This window comes from Zingiber officinale, chromosome 11A (assembly GCF_018446385.1).
Source record: "Zingiber officinale cultivar Zhangliang chromosome 11A, Zo_v1.1, whole genome shotgun sequence".
In the NCBI taxonomy this organism is placed as follows: domain Eukaryota; kingdom Viridiplantae; phylum Streptophyta; class Magnoliopsida; order Zingiberales; family Zingiberaceae; genus Zingiber; species Zingiber officinale.
In genome coordinates this window covers 45,976,218-45,994,734 of record NC_056006.1, presented here as the reverse complement: position 1 = coordinate 45,994,734, position 18,517 = coordinate 45,976,218, and positions in this window count along the sequence as shown.

Below are 18,517 nucleotides of genomic sequence, written 5' to 3'. Positions count from 1 at the left end.
TTGTATCGCTGACCGGATAACCAGTTCGCCGCATGAAGATAGGCTGGGTTGCTTCTGAACTTGCCGAGCTCCGGCTGAGTCGGCACAGCGGTCTGCCATTTGGTTCGGAAGGCTGGCCGCTCGGGAAGTCGGATGTAGAAGAAAAACTCCTTCCAGTGTTTGTTGGAGGTCGGCATATTATCAAAAAATCTAAAGCCTATTCTACTTTGGAAGATAAAGGTGCCCGGCTCAGATTGTTTAGGGTAGAAAAAGAAGTGGAATATTTTGGGGTCAAGAGGGATACTGTGCAGCTTAAAGAGGACGACTACCCCGCTCAGCAGCCTAAAGGAATTCGGCACAAGTTGGCCGAGCGGGATACGAAAATAATTACAAACCTCCAAAATAAAGGGATGGGTAGGAAACCTAAGGCCGCCCTGGAATTGGTCCAGAAAGAAACAAATGGTGCCGATCGGCGGGTCATGGGGCCGGTCAGACGGGTCGGCTACAACTATTTCATAGTCATCGGGAATCCCATACGTCCGAACAAGGCGCCGAGCGCCCTCCTCATCAAATCGGCTCTCCATAGTCAGGTACCAAGGGCCCTGAACTCCAACAGCGGGTTCAGAGGAGCTTGCCATCTCGAAGGAGCAAAAAGACAGCGAGAAATCGAAGGAATGGGAGCAAAGAAGGTAGAACAAGTTGGGAGGGCTTTGTAAGGGGAGGGGAGAAGCTTACTGAGGGAAGGTAGACAGAAAGGATCACCAAAGAGCCGAAGACCACCGAGAGGCGAAAGCTGGGACGACCGGAATGATGCAGCAGCAGCGGACACCTTTGACTGAAAATTCGCGATGAAACAGAGAATGCGGCGTAAAAAGGCGAAGACGAGGGCTTTATACGAACGAGGCTAGTCGGCCTCGTCCGTTGGATGCAGGTCACGGAAGACGAAGTCATCATCTAGCCATCCGTTTCGAAATAACCAGCGTCCCATAGTACGGATCATCACCGCCACGCAAGAGGAGCCACGTGGCGCTCTGTCGCCAGGCACAATTAATGCGCCCATACCGCGCATGCTTCGACTTAATGAAAAGGATTTGCGTGATTTTCAAGAAGATCTAGACAAGCAAACATCCATGTTGAGCGACAAGACAACCGGAATGAAGAGCCGAACGGCTGAATTTGGAGGAAGGGCCGAACGACCCCATGGACACTATAAGCGACGGAAAGGCGACGACCGCCCGCTCGGACACATAGTCCAGTCAGTCGGACTCACTGCCTCCTTCGACTAGACTTGAAGGGAAGGCAAGTGATCCGGCGGTAAGAATGGGGGGCCCACCCTCCGAAGGGTCCCAGCCTAAGGACGGATGGAGGGCTGGCCCAGCGGATAATGGTCCGAGCGGAGCTATAGATAACCCATCCATGGGCTTGGGTTTCTGACGCCAAGGCAGGAGGATCTAAGGGCCGAGCAGGGGCCAAAGAGCCGAGCGGGTGGTCCGCTCGGCCAAGATAAGGGCGAGGGGAGAAAAAGGTGGCCGAGCGGCCTATGCGCTCGGCTCGGGATATGGAATATCGGCAGAAGCATGTCTGATGATTAGGCCGTACATAAGATCGCACGATGGAGGATCTTGCCGTCACATCATGGAAAGGTTGATACAGTAGCAGTATGGCCTCATGGACGCCTTTTCTGACGGGTCCATATCTGGGCATGGCCCTTCTGACAGACCCATGCCTGGGCATGGTCAAACGCAGGTGGCTGCTTTGATTGGCGCGCCCAGGCTTCTTCGAGGGGTCTATATAAGGCCTCCATTTCTTCACCGGAGGTATGCTCGTCTTCATCTTGAGGCTACCTTCTTGTCATTCCTCGCCTGACTTGAGCGTCGGAGGACCGTCGCCGGGACGCCCCTCCCGGCTCGGTTTTGTTGCAGGTTCGCCGGAGTACTCGAAGATCCAGCAGAGAGCGCCACGTGCCCAGCGTCCGCTGACTCTTGGTTCGGACAGGATCAGGAGTCATCTTGTTGACCGTGCATTTACATGGGGTGTGTACATACGTATTTGTCATGTACTTTTGGAGGAGTTGTGTTGATTGTATGTTTGGGGTATATACACATGTCTGTTGTGTTTTTATTGGAGGATACATGTTGATTGTTCTTATATTTTTGTGTACATGTGTCTGGTGGGATTATTGGAGATTTTTGGTTGATTATACATGTGTAGTGTGTACATATGTTTGGTGGGATACGTGGAGGTATCATGACGATTATACTCTTGTTGGAGGTATTTATGAGGTTTGGGGTTGTTGCATGGATGATGATTATATATATATATATATCATGTTCATCATTCATTGCATCTGATGACCATTATCTCCCTTGTGGTGAGAGAGTCGTCAGTTGGTTTGGTTTAGCGCCGCACACTCGGCCACTCATGGGTAGTGGTAGCTAGAGCAGTTGCCGCTCGTCCTGTCGTGCCACCCGGTCACGAGGTTTAGTGAGATCCGGCGTTGTGAGCAGTCAGGGACCCTGATGCTATGTAGCTAGATAGGTACTAGTGGACTGTCCGCCTCGACCACTATATAGTGGGCTGGAGGGTAGTACAGTTGTCACGGACCCAAGCCTCTCGGCCATACTGGGGTCGTGGTGTCTGGAGAGGTGTCGGGGTGACCATGGAGCATGCATACGCAGTTATTAGTCCTGCATTTGATGCGCGGTGCATCTGCATTTGCATACATGCCTAGTAGATACTAGTTGCATGTGATTGTCGTTGTTGCACTTGTTTGAGATATGGTTGTTGCATTTGGTTGCCATGCTGCATACATGTCATTTATTTTACATGTATATGCAGTCATATTTATATTGCACAGGTGTCATGGGTACGTCTGTTGCAGATCCGATGAGTTTACTGATCATTGTACCATGTGTTGATTCCAGATTGGGTATGTATCTGTCATTATGTTAGTTATGGTTTGTACAGTTTATATGTCAGGTTATTATGTCAGTTATGTTTAGGTGCATTGATTATGATAGTATGATCATGTTCTTTATTCCCTACTGAGACTGTATACTTGTGATCTCCATGTTGTTTATGGACCATGCACTATCTTGTCTATTACCCGCTGAGTTACCTATACTCACCACCGCATGTATATCCTTATGTTTTCAGGTAGATGGTTGGAGTGTCGCTCGGAGTATCCTGTCTGCCGGGTCCTACGTCACATCCGAAGACCGTACTTGTTTTCTTTTGTACATCTTTTTATTATTTCTGGCATTGTATTTGTGTTTAGCCATGTGGCTATCTTCAGGTTTTGGCATTGTATTTGTGTTTAAGCCGTGCCGGCATGCATTGTATTTATTTGTGTTGTGTGGGCTTTTCTTCATTTTTTCGCTGTGTTTTAGTACAGCCGTGTGGGCTGTTTTATATATAACTGCGTGGTTGTGATTGTTTCATTCCAGCCGAGTGGGCTGTTATTATAACTGCGTGGTTGTGTATATAAATATTCCAGCCGCATGTGGCTGATGTATATTTTGTTTGTAGTGATGCTTCATATTGTCACCGGTACAGGGGAGATGCTGTCGGATTTTTGTCTGGCAGGGACTCCTTTGGGGGCGTGACATCGCAAGAAAAGAATATTGTGCTTATTCCAAGCTTCATATATCGATACGATCCTAGCTCATTTTAGCATGCAAGACACCAAGAAAGGTTTTTTATCTTTTGGGCATGGAGTATCTTTATCTAAAGAGATGTCTCTATAGACATCAAAAGAGATAAAAGAAATGAGGGCAGTTCCTTATACTTCAGCTGTAGGAAGCCTAATGTATGTTATGCATGAGACCGAATATCTATTTTGCCATGGGCATGGTAAACATATATCAAAGTAATCCAGGACCGGGATATTGGACTGTCATAAAGCATATATTAAAGTACCTGAGAGGCACTAGTGATTATATGTTAGCTTACAAGGCAGATAATTTTCTCCCTATGGGTTACACGGATTCCGACTTCCAATCTGAAAGGGACAATAGTAAATCAACCTTGGGGTTTTGTGTTTACTTTAGGAGGTGAAGCCATAATTATGGAGGAATGTTAAGCATAGGTACTTTTTCGGACTCCACTATGGAAGCTGAGTATATGGTATCCTCTGAGGCGGCCATAGAAGTTATATGGCTCAAAAATTTCATGATGGACTTAGATATGATTCCTGGTTTACCCAAAAAGTATTACAATTTATTGTAATAATAGTGGTGTAGTAGCAAACTCGAAGAAACCATAAGTCCATTGTAACAACCCAAATTTCCTTATTTCGAGTCCTAATAGTACTTACAAATATTTAGAAATTCTTTAGAAAAATTCTAGAGATTTTTAGAAATTTTTAGAGTATTTTTATGTAATTTTTGGAGTTCGTTTGGTATTTTTACCAAAAGAAACAAGTTGCAAAAAATAAAGAAAATTAGCCGAGATTCGAACTTGCAACCTCCGGCCGAACCAAGCCTTAAGCAAATCCGGCTGACCAAGTGGTCAAGCAGGCAGTTATGTTTAGAAATGGTAGCAAAATTTATTTAAGATAGTTAACAGAATATTGGATTATAAAAGGGATAAGTTGATGTTGGATTTGTCTGTTTAGAAAAGGTAACGAATTTATTTAAGATAGTTAACAGAATATTGGATTATAAAAGGGATAAGTTGATGTTGGATTTGTCTGTTTAGAAAAGGTAGCGAATTTATTTAAGATAGTTAACAAAATATTGGATTATAAAAGGGATAAGTTGATGTTGGATTTGTTTGTTTAGAAAAGGTAGCGAATTTATTTAAGGAGTTAACAGAAATACTAAGTTATAAAAAGGGATAAGTTGATGCTCTGTTTTCCCGTGACTTAAACCATTCTCTCCTTCTCTTCTGTGTACGATGGCGGAGCTTGGGCAGAAAACGAAAGGGAGTTAGGGCATCGTCTCCGGCAGCCGGCCAAGGTCCTCGAAGCCCTTTTTGTTCGGTTGTGAGTCCAAGAAACAAGGTAAGTGCTTCTCACCTGCAGTAGGAGTAGTTTTGGACCTTTGTTCTTCTTGAATTCGAAGCATGAGAAGCGCTTATAGTGAAGATTTTTAATTAAGCCTATAATGAAGATTTTAATTAAGCTTATAGTGCAGATTTTTATGTAGGCTTATAGTGCAGATTTTAATTAAGCCTATAATGCAGATTTTTATGTAAGCTTATAGTGCAGATTTTAATTAAGCTTATAGTGCAGATTTTAATTAAGATTATAGTGCAGACTTTTAATTAAGCTTATAGTGTAAATTTTAATTAAGCTTATAATAAATATTTTTATGTAAGCTTATAGTGCAGATTTTAATTAAGCTTGTAGTGCAGATTTTTAATTAAGCATATAGTGCAGATTTTAATTAAGCTTATAGTGCAGATTTTTATGTAGGCTTATAGTGTAGATTTTAATTAAGCTTGTAGTGCAGATTTTTAATTAAGTCTATAGTGCAGATTTTAATTAAGCTTATAGTGCAGATTTTTAATTAAGCTTATAGTGTAGATTTTAATTAAGCATATAGTGCATATTTTAATTAAACTTATAGTGCATATTTTTAATTAAGCTTATAGTGCAGATTTTTATTTAAGCTTATAGTGCAGATTTTAATTAAGCATATAGTGCAGATTTCAATTAAGCTTATAGTGCAGATTTTAATTAAGCTTGTAGTGCAGATTTCTTAGAGCTTAAAATGCAGATTTCTTTAGAACAGATTTCTTTAGAGCTTGTAGTGTAGATTTCTTAATAGCTTATGGTACAGATTTCTTTAAAGTTTATAGTGTAGATTTTTGGTGGAACTTGTAGTACAGATTTTTGGTGGAATTTATAGTGCAGATTTTTTGTGGAACTTGTAGTGCAGATTTTTTGTGGAACTTATAGTGCAGGTTTTAAAGAAAAAGATTATAGTGCAGTTTGGTTAAGTATTATAGTGCAGAATTTATGTTTGCATAGTATGTAGAAATAGTGTAGCCTAGAATGCAGAATCTTGATTAGTATAGTATGCAGAATTTTGATTAGCATAGTATGCAGATTTTTGTTTATGCATTTCAAAGTTAGAATTTATTTAAACATTTCAGTTTTTAAAGAAGCATTCTTTTATTAGAAGTATTAACAAGTATAAGAAAGATAAAGAAAAGAAAGAGAAAGGCCAAGGCTTTAAGTAGATCCCAAAGTCAAGACTTTAGGGATTTTGACACACAAGGTTCTTAAAGAAAATGCCGAGGCATTATATATTAGAAGTAATAAAAGATAACAAGTATTTTACTTTATTTAAGAGGCTAGTACCCGACTTCCGAGGTTGTCGTTAAACAAATCCAGATGTCCAATTCCGAGGTCTTGGCCCTGGTAGTCCGAGGTATGCTCTTTTAGGATTGGTGGCTTGCTACCCCAACCTATTAGGGAACGCGCATAAGATGGTACTACGCCTGGGCCCAAGAAGAAAGTTGATTATTATTTTGAAGTATTAAAGTATAAGTTTTTAAACAAGTGAAATAAGATTCAGAAAGTGATTAAAATTCAGCAAGATTATGCTAGCATGATTGTATAGATTTGTTTTACACGTTTAGCATTTCAGTATGTTTCTTTTGCTTGAAGATGAGCATGAGTAGTTTTCCTTTTGTGCATTCAGCTTTTAGATTTCAATATATTCACATGCATATTCGAGTTTTATGAGTTAGATAGCGCTTACTAAGCAATTTTGCTTATAGATGCATTTTCCTCTTACTGCAGATAAAGGAAAGGAAAAGTTATAGCAAAGGAAGGCGACAAGGAGGTGCAGATGGATGTGTGATGCCTGGACTATAGAAGCCTTGGGACCTAGCATAAGAATTTATTAAGATTGTTATTTATTAAGAATGAATGTATTAGATGAGTCATTTAGTCTTCCGTTGCTAGTTAATTGAATGTTTTGAGTTCTCCGAGAGTTTTAGGAATTACTTTCAGCATGTGTGCAATGTTAGTTAAGATAAGTTAGTAGTCCAGTAGTGCTCCGGCCTCGCAGACTAGTAGTGAGGAGGGTGGGTGTTACAAGTTGGTATCAGAGCAGTTCCTATTCTCCAGCATCACACATAAGCACCAACCTTGCCGTCTTCAAGTAAGAAAGTACTTAAATTCTTTTTAGTATGCTTTTATTTTTTTACAGTAAAGAGAAATCTTTAGAAGTATTTGTTTATATGTGCTTAAGCTAGATAAAAGTTCTTGTGTGAGGAACAACATGAGGCAGAAATATCCAGAATTGTTCTAAGTTCGAGGACGAACTTTTTATAAGGTATAGGGAATTATAACAACCCAAATTTCCTCATTTCGAGTCCTAATAGTACTTAAAAATATTTAGAAATGCTTTAGAAAAATTCTATATATTTTTAAAAAATTTTAGAGTATTTTTATGTAATTTTTGGAGTTCGTTTGGTATTTTTACCAAAAGAAACAAGTTGCAAAAAATAAAAAAAAATAGCCGATATTCGAACCTGCAACCTCCGGCCAAACCAAGCCTTAAGCAAATCCGGCTGACCAAGTGGTCAAGCAGGCAGTTCTGTTTAGAAAAGGTAGCAAAATTTATTTAAGATAGTTAACAGAATATTGGATTATAAAAGGGATAAGTTGATGTTGGATTTGTCTGTTTAGAAAAGGTAGCGAATTTATTTAAGATAGTTAACAGAATATTGGATTATAAAAGGGATAAGTTGATGTTGGATTTGTCTGTTTAGAAAAGGTAGCGAATTTATTTAAGATAGTTAACAAAATATTGGATTATAAAAGGGATAAGTTGATGTTGGATTTATCTGTTTAGAAAGGTCGCGAATTTATTTAAGGAGTTAACAGAAATATTAAGTTATAAAAAGGGAAAAGTTGATGCTCTGTTTTCCCGTGACTTAAACCATTCTCTCCTTCTCTTGTGTGTACGATGGCGGAGATCGGGCAGAAAATGAAAGGAAGTTAGGGCATCGTCTCCGGCGGCCGGCCAAGGTCCTAGAAGCCCTTTTTGTTCGGTTGTGAGTCCAAGAAGCAAGGTAAGTGCTTCTCACCTGCAGTAGGAGTAGTTTCGGACCTTTGTTCTTCTTGAATTCGAAGCATGAGAAGCGCTTATAGTTCAGATTTTTAATTATGCCTATAGTGCAGATTTTAATTAAGCATATAGTGCAGATTTTTATGTAGGCTTATAGTGCAGATTTTAATTAAGCTTATGTTGGTGCAGCGGAGGTCGGCAAGAGGGGGGTGAATTGCTGTAAAACAAAAATAAAAATAACCTCCTCGTATTTCAACTCAGAAAAGTAATAGTAAAATAATAACAATTAAATTAACAGAAGTAAAAAAAACTCAGCAATTAACCTGGTTACAACCAAGGAGGTTGTTAATCCAGGACAGTAGAAAAGAGCGCAGTAAGAAAAATCTCCTTCTCTGAAGGCGGAGAAGCCTTTTACACTTTTGAAGCTCACTAGTTGCTTAGGAATTGCTTACAGATTGATTGCTTGAGTTGTTGTTTCATTCCTAGCTCAAGGGGGCTTTATATAGCTCCTGGAAAGTCTATCCCGAGGGTCCAAGGCGCCTCCAACAAGGTTCAAGGCGCCTCCAGCTCGGTTAGCGGATAAAACTTTATCCGCAACGCAAACGGTCAAATCTGACCTGTTGAAGGCGCCTTCAACAGGGTTGAAGGTGTTAGGACCAAAAGTAGCTAGAGGGGGGGGTGAATAGCTCGTCGCATTCTCTCGGTGCTCGGCGTTGCTTGGCGTTGCTTGTTTCTTCAAGAATATGTAGCGGAAAATACAGAAACAAATGCAACAACGCTAACACGGTTGGTTTACTTGGTATCCACCTCACAAGAGGTGACTAGTCCAAGGATCCACACCACGCACGCACCCTCCACTATGAAAACACTCCTTTTCGGTAACTACCGAGGGCGGAGAAGCCCTACAAGACTCTCAGTACAAGAAGAAAGGAAAGGGAAACAAAATACAAGCGCAAAGCTTACAATGAGTACAGAAAACCCTAACCCTAGCTTCTCTTCTTGCCTTTGATCCGCCTCTTGACTTGGAAAGCTTCCAAGATCCTTCAAGAACTGGCGACCTGATCTTTGAGAGCGCTGTGGAGGAGTAGGCGATGAATCTGGAATGAATCGGTGAAGTTCTTACCGCAGCCATCGAACGCCTGCAGCTATAAACGACGCCAACGGTCAGATCCCGATCGATTCGAATGTTCCCAATCGATCGGGGAGGCTGGATCGATCCACGGATCGATCCAGAGCGCGCTCGATAAGCGCTGGATCGATCCACGGATCGATCCGGCGCTATCGCGTGAAGCACCCCCAATCGATCCATCGATCGATTGACCTCGATCGATCCACGGATCGATCCGAGCTTCTTGACAGTCTGGATCGATCCACCGATCGATCCGAGCTGGATCGATCCATCGATCGATCCAAAGACTTGGTTTTTGTCCAAAACCAAGTCCTAAACCTCCCAAACCAACATCCGGTCAACCTTGACTGTTGGTATGTCATGCCTAGCATCTAGTCACTCCCTTGACCTGCTAGGACTCCCTTACCAAGTGTCCGGCAATCCCTTTGACCCACTTGGACTTTTCTCTGTGCCAAGTATCCGTCAATCCCTTTGACCTACTTGGACTTTTCTTTCATGCCAAGTATCCAATCAATCCTTTGACCTACTTGGACTTCTCAACACCGGATGTCCGATCATCCTTGATCCATCTGGATTTTCCTTGCTCGGCTTCACTCACCGGACTTTCACCGCTTCACTCACTAGGGTTTTCATCCGCCTAGCTTCACTCACTAGGACTTTCACCGGCTTCACTCACTAGGGTTTTCATCCGCTAGCTTCACTCACTAGGACTTTCACTGGCTTCACTCACCAGGATTTCCATCGCCAGCTTCACTCACTAGGACTTCCTTCCGCTTCACTCACCGGACTTCCTTCCGCTTCACTCACGACTTTTCTTCCGCTCGCTTCACTCACGGGACTTTCATTTTGCCTAACATCCCAGTTAGGACTTCCATCAAGTATCCAACAACCTTGACCTACTTGACTCTTCTTCAATCAATATCTTATTGTCAAACATCTAAACTCAAACCAAGACTCACTTGGTTACAGGTCAACCTTGACACGAGGGATATGCACCAACAATCTCCCCTTTTTGATGTTTGACAATACCACAATAACACTTACAATCCCATATGTAAGTTAGGCTAATCCCATAGCCTCCTTCTTCATGCCACTAGGTAATGAAAGCATAAATTAAGCTCTTCATTCTCCCCCTAAGAGGGCAAACTCCCTCTAGGTAATGAAAGCCTAACTTACTCCCTTTCATAAGTCCTTTCATTCTCCCCCTATGACCTTCCCATAGGTAATGAAGGACTAAACTTAACCATACATTCTCCCCCTATTGGCACACATCAACCCATCGTTGGACACACATCAACCTATGCTCCAATTCTGGGCACACTTCAACAAATCCATTTGTTGAAGACTCTCCCCCTGAAGAGTTGCTCATCGTTGTTCACAACATCACTCGTTGTGATCAACACGATAATGAAGGTCCCATACCCTTCATTTATCCTTAACTTCTCCCTCAATGTAGACAACTACCCAACCTTGAGCATTATCTACCACATGAGTGTCCACTTGAAATAATGAGGATATCCACTCCCCATTTCTCCCCATTTCAAGTTTAAATGCTCAACCTTGAGCAAGTTCACAACAGAAGGTTAACCACCTTCCAAGGTTCATGAAAAATAATTTTCATGTCTTTAAAGAGTCCCTCCCCCTAAAGACATGGTGGTAACTTCTGTCATTGCACCAACAATGACTTGGAATCCCTAAACCTTTAGGAAACCCAAATTTAGAAGTTTTGAGGTTCAAATATTCAAAATTGTGAAACAACCTCAACCTAAACTTCTACTTAGTCTTCGTTAACCAATCCATCCTTGTTTTCAACATGAAAACACCCTTTGTATGTATACAAATGTATTTAAGGGGTTTGGAATGGTTACCTAGACTCAAAGAGGTTCAAGGATGCTGAAATCAGGCCTTCCCAGCCAAAATCAGCAACTTGGATCGATTGGAGTTGGGTTCCAATCGATTGAACCTTTCTGAATCGATCCACAGATCGATTCAGACTCCCTGGATCGATCGGCTGATCGATCCAGCGAGCTTCTGCTCTTCTGAATCGATCCATGGATCGATTCAGGAACTTCAATCGATCCATGGATCGATCGGAGCTCTGATAGTTGCTGAAATTCCATTTCAGTCAACTTCAGAAACCCCTAGAAAATTCTACAAAAATCCAAAAATTATGAAATTTCGTGTATACATTATTTAGGGCATACTTAATCATGGAAAAATAGCTTTCTATGAAAATACATCATATTTTCAAAGATTGACACAAACTTGAAAACTTGCAAAAACTTTAGTGTTTTTCTTCAAGTTTGTGTCTAACTATTCAATGGTGATTACTATCAAAAGATAGCCTTCACCAAGGTTTTCCAAAAACATTTTAAAAACATTTTCAAAACCAATATCCCATCATGTTCCTTGGGCATAATGCACATGACTTGTACATTAGCTTTCCCAATGATGGGAAAACACATAACTATGTGTTTTGATGAACCTAAAACTCAAAAGAATGCACTAAATCAACATCTTGAGTTTTGTTCATCATCCTAACATCTCACTTGTATCTAATGTGCACTAAAACACATATAAGTCACCTTATAGTCTTTGTGAGATGTAGATTTTGGTTTTGCCCTATTCTAGGGATCATGCATATCTATCTAGGCATTTTAGAAATGTTAGACATCCACCTAGGATGTCACTTGTCAATAAGTGTCGTTAAATGCCATTCGTCCTTAATTACAAGGAATTAAACTTAATGCATGATTATGTTATGGCATACATCAAAATAAAATAGCTTTCAAAAGAAAGATTTCTATAACTACATGATGTATGTATGGCATGACATGGTATTTTTGTATTTTTCATGATAAGTCATGAATGCAAAATCCAAATAAGATAAAATATGATGTCATGGCATATTATGAGCAAACAATCATGGCATGGTTTAGCATAAATAAAATATACCTAGATTACCTATCTAAGTATCATTAATCTTAGCTAATCCTAAAACTTAAACCCTAGATTGCCCTAAAGTGCTTCAAGAAAATGCCAAAGCCTAAGTTTGCATTTCTTATTCCCTTGATTAATTTATGCCAATTAAAATAAACATGTCCTCAAATGTTGGCATATTCCATTTTTCCTCAAGAGTAGCACTTTTAAATTTAAGGCCCGGATTGCCTTAAATTGCCTAAGAACATACCACAAACCCAACTTGATAGTTCTTATTAATTTTCCAATATGTGCCATTTAAGATAAAATCAATACTTCTCCAATTTGGCACATTTACTCTTTCAAGGAGTAATCATTAATTCCATTTCATTTTCAAAGGTTAACTAAAACCTTGAAAATGCTCCTTGAGTGTCAATTTCCTCAAAGTTGGGTTAACTACCCTTCTAATCGGAGTTGACACTCTAACCCATCTATGGGTAGAGAAGATGCTCCTAGGAACCCAACACCTATTGGTGCTCCTTGGATGCTCTAGGTACTCACTAGGGATAACTTCCTAGATACCTTCCTAGTGACCTTGTTGGGCCTCTTAGAAGCCTTGGTCACATTTTCTAGGTCAACTCTAGGGATAACCTCCCTTGTGACCTTGTTTGTGACTTTCTTAGACTTCTTAGAAGTCTTAGTCACATTTATTGCAAAAATACTCTTAGGGATGACTTCCCTAGTATTCTTGGCTTGACCACTAGACCTAGGGTTTGTTCCATAACTATATGGAACTCTATGGTAAGAGGGCACATCCTTCTTAGCCTTTGGTTTGTATCCCAAACCTCTATGGCCATTGGATGACTTTTGTACCCCTAAACCTAGGTTATGCTCATTTTGCCCTAATAGGATATTTTCCATCCTTTTTAGGGTCTTTTCCATTTTATCAAGTCTTGACCTCAAGACTTGATTTTCCATCACTAAGTCCTTAGTTTTTGGTTTTCCATTAAGTTCATGAGCATTTTTGTTTCTAGGCTTGTATCTTACATCCTTAGAGTTATCGCCTAGGTTTTTACCTACATTCCTAGCCTTAGGGATAGTAGTTTTGGCATGTAGGGCCACATGCTTTTCCTTAAAGCCCTCATGCTTCCTATTCTTATGGTAAATCGCATTAAAATGATAAAAGTTAGAACCATCATGCTTTTTACCATAATGTAAAGGGGTAGGCTCAATAAATGTTACCTTCTTCTTTACCTTGGAGGCTCCCCCTTGCCTAGTGCCTCCTTGAGCCTTGACCACCTTCTTCCCCTTGGGGCATTGACTTCGGTAATGCCCCTTTTGATTGCAAGAGAAGCATATAATATGCTCCTTGCTCTTCTTTGTGTTGGGAATGATCTCCTTGGGCTTCGCCTTGCCCTTTTGTGCCACTTGGCCCTTCTTCTTGGCCAATTTAGGACACTTGCTCTTATAGTGCCCATGTTCCCTACACTCAAAACATATTATATGATTTTTATTATTAATTGAAATGTTTATACCTCTGCTTGCAGGGGTGGCATCTTTTTCTTTGGATCCGTAGGTAGAAGCTTCCTCTTGATCGGACCTTGATTCTCCTCCATTTGATTTTTCTTGACTTTTGGAGGTAGAAGCTTCTTCCTCCTCTTCTTCTCTTGACCCGGATGTAGAAGCTTCTTCTTCTTCTTGCTCCGGTGTCACCAAGGATTGCTCCCCCTCAATCCTAGAGGTGGAGGCTTCATCATCTTGAATGTGAAACAAGGAGTATGCTCCCTCCTTGTTCCCTTCGGTGCATTCCCTTGAGGATGAAGCTTCTTGGATTTCCTCTTCTTCGGAGGTTGAGTATCTCTCAACCTCGGAGTCCTCCTCTTGGTCTTGCTCCAAAGAGTCACCCTCTCTGGATTCTTCATTATCTTGTACAGTGGAGGGGATCTCTTCATGAAGCTTAGCCAATTTGCTCCAAAGTTCCTTTGCATCTTCAAATTCTCCAATTTTGCAAAGAATGGTGCTTGGCAATAAATTGACCAAAAGCTTGGTCACATTGTCATTTGCCTCGCACCTTTGGACTTGCTCCGGGCTCCATTTGCTTTTCTTTAGAACTTTGCCCTTTGAATTTCTTGGAGCCTTGAAACCTTCCATTAGAGCAAACCATTGCTCTATCTCCATCATCAAGAAATTTTCAATTCTTGATCTCCAAGAATCGAAGCTTGCCGATGTGTATGGTGGAGCCACCCTTGTGTCAAATCCAAGTCCATCTTGGAATTGCATCTTGAAGTTGAGCTTGATAAAATCTTGAACTTGAAGAATTTGCTCCAACTTCTTCACCCTCTAGCTTTTCTTGTTATGCTTGACCCTTCCGGCGATGATTCCGGTGAAGAGCGGCCTCGCTCTGATACCACTTGTTAGGACCAAAATAGCTCGTCGCATTCTCTCGGTGCTCGGCGTTGCTTGGCGTTGCTTGTTTCTTCAAGAATATGCAGCGGAAAATACAGAAACAAATGCAACAACGCTAACACGGTTGGTTTACTTGGTATCCACCTCACAAGAGGTGACTAGTCCAAGGATCCACACCACGCACGCACCCTCCACTATGAAAACACTCCTTTTCGGTAACTACCGAGGGCGGAGAAGCCCTACAAGACTCTCAGTACAAGAAGAAAGGAAAGGGAAACAAAATACAAGCGCAAAGCTTACAATGAGTACAGAAAACCCTAACCCTAGCTTCTCTTCTTGCCTTTGATCCGCCTCTTGACTTGGAAAGCTTCCAAGATCCTTCAAGAACTGGCGACCTGATCTTTGAGAGCGCTGTGGAGGAGTAGGCGATGAATCTGGAATGAATCGGTAAAATTCTACCGCAGCCATCGAACGCCTGCAGCTATAAACGATGTCAACGGTCGGATCCCGATCGATTCGAATGTTCCCAATCGATCGGGGAGGCTTTGGATCGAGCCACGGATCGATCCGGCGCTTATCGAATGCGCTGGATCGATCCACGGATCGATCCGGCGCTTATCGCGCGAAGCAGCCGCGTCCCAATCGATCCATGGATCGATCCACGGATCGATCCAGAAGCTTTCTGTTCGCTGGGACAGGTCTGGATCGATCCACTGATCGATCCAGCACTTGGTTTTTGTCCAAAACCAAGTCCTAAACCTCCCAAACCAACATCCGGTCAACCTTGACCTGTTGGTATGTCATGCCTAGCATCTAGTCACTCCCTTGACCTGCTAGGACTCCCTTACCAAGTGTCCGGTCAATCCCTTTGACCCACTTGGACTTTTCTCTGTGCCAAGTATCCGGTCAATCCCTTTGACCTACTTGGACTTTTCTTTCATGCCAAGTATCCAGTCAATCCTTTGACCTACTTGGACTTCTCAGCACCAGATGTCCGATCATCCTTGATCCATCTGGATTTTCCCTTGCCTGGCTTCACTCACCAGGACTTTCACCTGGCTTCACTCACTAGGGTTTTCATCTGCCTAGCTTCACTCACTAGGACTTTCACCTGGCTTCACTCACTAGGGTTTTCATCTGCCTAGCTTCACTCACTAGGACTTTCACCTGGCTTCACTCACCAGGATTTCCATCTGCCTAGCTTCACTCACTAGGACTTCCTTCTGCCTGGCTTCACTCACCAGGACTTCCTTCTGCCTGGCTTCACTCACCAGGACTTTTCTTCTGCCTGGCTTCACTCACCAGGACTTTCATTTTGCCTAACATCCCAGTTAGGACTTCCCAGTCAAGTATCCAGTCAACCTTGACCTACTTGACTCTTCTTCAATCAATATCTTATTGTCAAACATCTAAACCCAAACCAAGACTCAGCTTGGTTACCCAGGTCAACCTTGACCTGAGGGATATTGCACCAACAGAAGGCGCCTTCATGATGGAGGCGCCTCCAAGCCTGTTGGAGGCGCCTCCAAGCTGGCAGCTCCATTTTTCAGCTTGGTTTCTTCAGCTTCCGATGCTCCGTTCTTTTGGGTGATTGTGGCCAACCGGAATAGGGCTCATCCGAACCCAATTCCCGGCCTTCTCCTCGAGCAGCCTTCCGTCCCGGCTTCACGTACCTCGAACGCCGTGCACGCTCTTCACGTCCACCGGAGTACTCTTCCGCAGCTCTCTCGTCCTTCGGACGCACCGATCCCGTCGGCTCCCTTCCCGTGCCGTCCTTCTCGCTAGCTGTGTCTTCCGCTCGACTTCCTGTGCTCCTAAGCTCCTGCACACTCAGACACAGGGATCAAATACAGCAGGACCTAACCAACTTGGTTGATCACATCAAAACTACCACGGGGTCCAACAATCTCCCCCTTTTTGATGTGCATCAACCCAAGTTCAGGTTAGGGTTAAAAATAGACATTAACAGTAATTTTAAAGAAAAAATTACTAAACTAACAAGTTAAGTATAATTTTTGCAATTAGTAAAATTGCAACACTTTTAAAAAAAATTAAGTTTTCTTTAACTCCTCCTAAACTTGTACTTCTCTCTCCCCCTTTGATCACAGCAAAAATGGGGTCTTAAGAATTTTCAAGTAAGATTGAAGTTTTTTGAAAATTTTCTAAGTTTAAAAATAAATTTTTGAAAAAATTGCTAAGTTAAAATGAATTTTCCAAAAAAAATTTCAAAAAAAATCCTAAGTAAATGTTCAAATGTTTCCAAAACAAGTTTCTAAGTCAAGTGAATGAATTTTTAGAATTTTTCAGAAGAAAATTTCAAAAAAAAATTAGAATTTTTTTTTAAAAAAAATTCTAAGGAATTTTTGTTTATTTTAACAAATATTTGATTAACATTCAAAGCATTATTTAATTCATGTTTAATGCTTTTTCAGAAAGTTAACTAAACATTTTCTTTCAATATTTTAGCTTCCAGGTCGTGGTGAGGCACTAGGCCTTCTTGGTTATTGGAACAACAACCACTTCCTTAGACAAAGCTTCTATAAAGAATTTCAATGTTTAATTTTCTCACTATAAGGTTTTAATTTTTGAAAAATTAATTAAGCACAGATTTAGGAACCCAATAGAGGTTCCTACCTACAGGGTTATTTAGATACTTAGGGGGTACATAATTTTTGGGTATTCTTCTAAGTTGACCTTGATACTTCCTTATATACCAATTTAATTTACCATAAATTCTTAATTTTGAATTTAGAAATAGATTTAAGCATGCATCAGATTTCAGTTTTTCAATTTCTAATTTCAAATTTTCATTTTCTGATTTTAGATGATCATACATTTCTAACGGGCATGCTCTTGCTAGGTTCAACTTTAGTTCAGCATTCTCTTTTTCTAATTAATCTAACTCTTTAGAAAGAGACTTGATAAATTTAAAAGATTGAGTTGGGGTTAGATTGCGTACCTTACTTACCTGGTCTGGTGATGCTCCCCCTTCACTGCTGCTTTCTTCTTCTGATGTTCCTCCCCCTTCATCGATGCTCATCTCTGAGCTTGAGTCTTCTTCCGGTTGATGGTTCGCCAATAGCGCTAACCCTGAGAATTCTTCGATGTCCGACTCAGAGGTTGACGAATCTGACCAAGTAGCCTTCAGATTCTTGTACTTAGAGGGTTCTGGTTTCTTGTATTTTGGCTTTTCCTTTTCTTTCTCCTTTCTCTTCAACTTTGGGCAGTCATCTTTGATTTGCCCCTCTTCGTTGCAGTTGTAGCAACGAACCGTCCTCTTCTTTCGATGATGCCTCTGCGATTTAAATTTGTTAGTACTAAAAAACTTATTGAAGCGTCTTACCAGTAGTGCCGCTTCGGATTCGTCGACTGAGGCTTCGGAGTCAGAACTATTCATTTTTGCCTTTAAGGCAATGTTCTGACTTGTCTTCTCTGCTCCGTTGGGTTCTGAAACTCGAGATTCGTGAAGTTCAAAAGTTGAAAATAATTGTTCTAAAGTACTTACCTCGAGGTCCTTAGAGATGTAGTGCGTATCTATTAAGGAGGCCCACTCTGGAGTTCTCGGGAAGGCATTGAGCGCATATCGGATAGAATCCCGGTTGGTTACCTCTTCTCCAAGGTTCGTTAGTTGCGTTATCAGCTCCTTGATTCTCGCTTGGAGTTGCGCTACCTTCTCGCCTTGGTTCATCCGGAGGTTCGTTAACTGGTTCCGGAGGATGTCGCGCTTCGCTAGCTTCGCTTCGGAAGTACCTTCGTGAAGCTCCAGGAATTTCTCCCAGAGATCTTTCGCTGAGTCGTAGCTTCCGATCCGATTTACCTCCTGCGGCGGCAGCACACTGAGCAGGTGGAACTCTGCCTTTCCGTTGGCGACGAAATCGGCTTGCTCCTTTTTGCTCCATGTGTTTTCTTCTTTGTCTTTCGACGCTGCAAAACCATATTTCATCGTAATAAGAATATCAAAATCTGTTTTAAAAAATACCTCCATTTTGCGCTTCCAAGTGGCGAAGTCTCCGTCGAACTTCGGGGGATGGATGTTAGCTCCGGCCATCATCTTGAT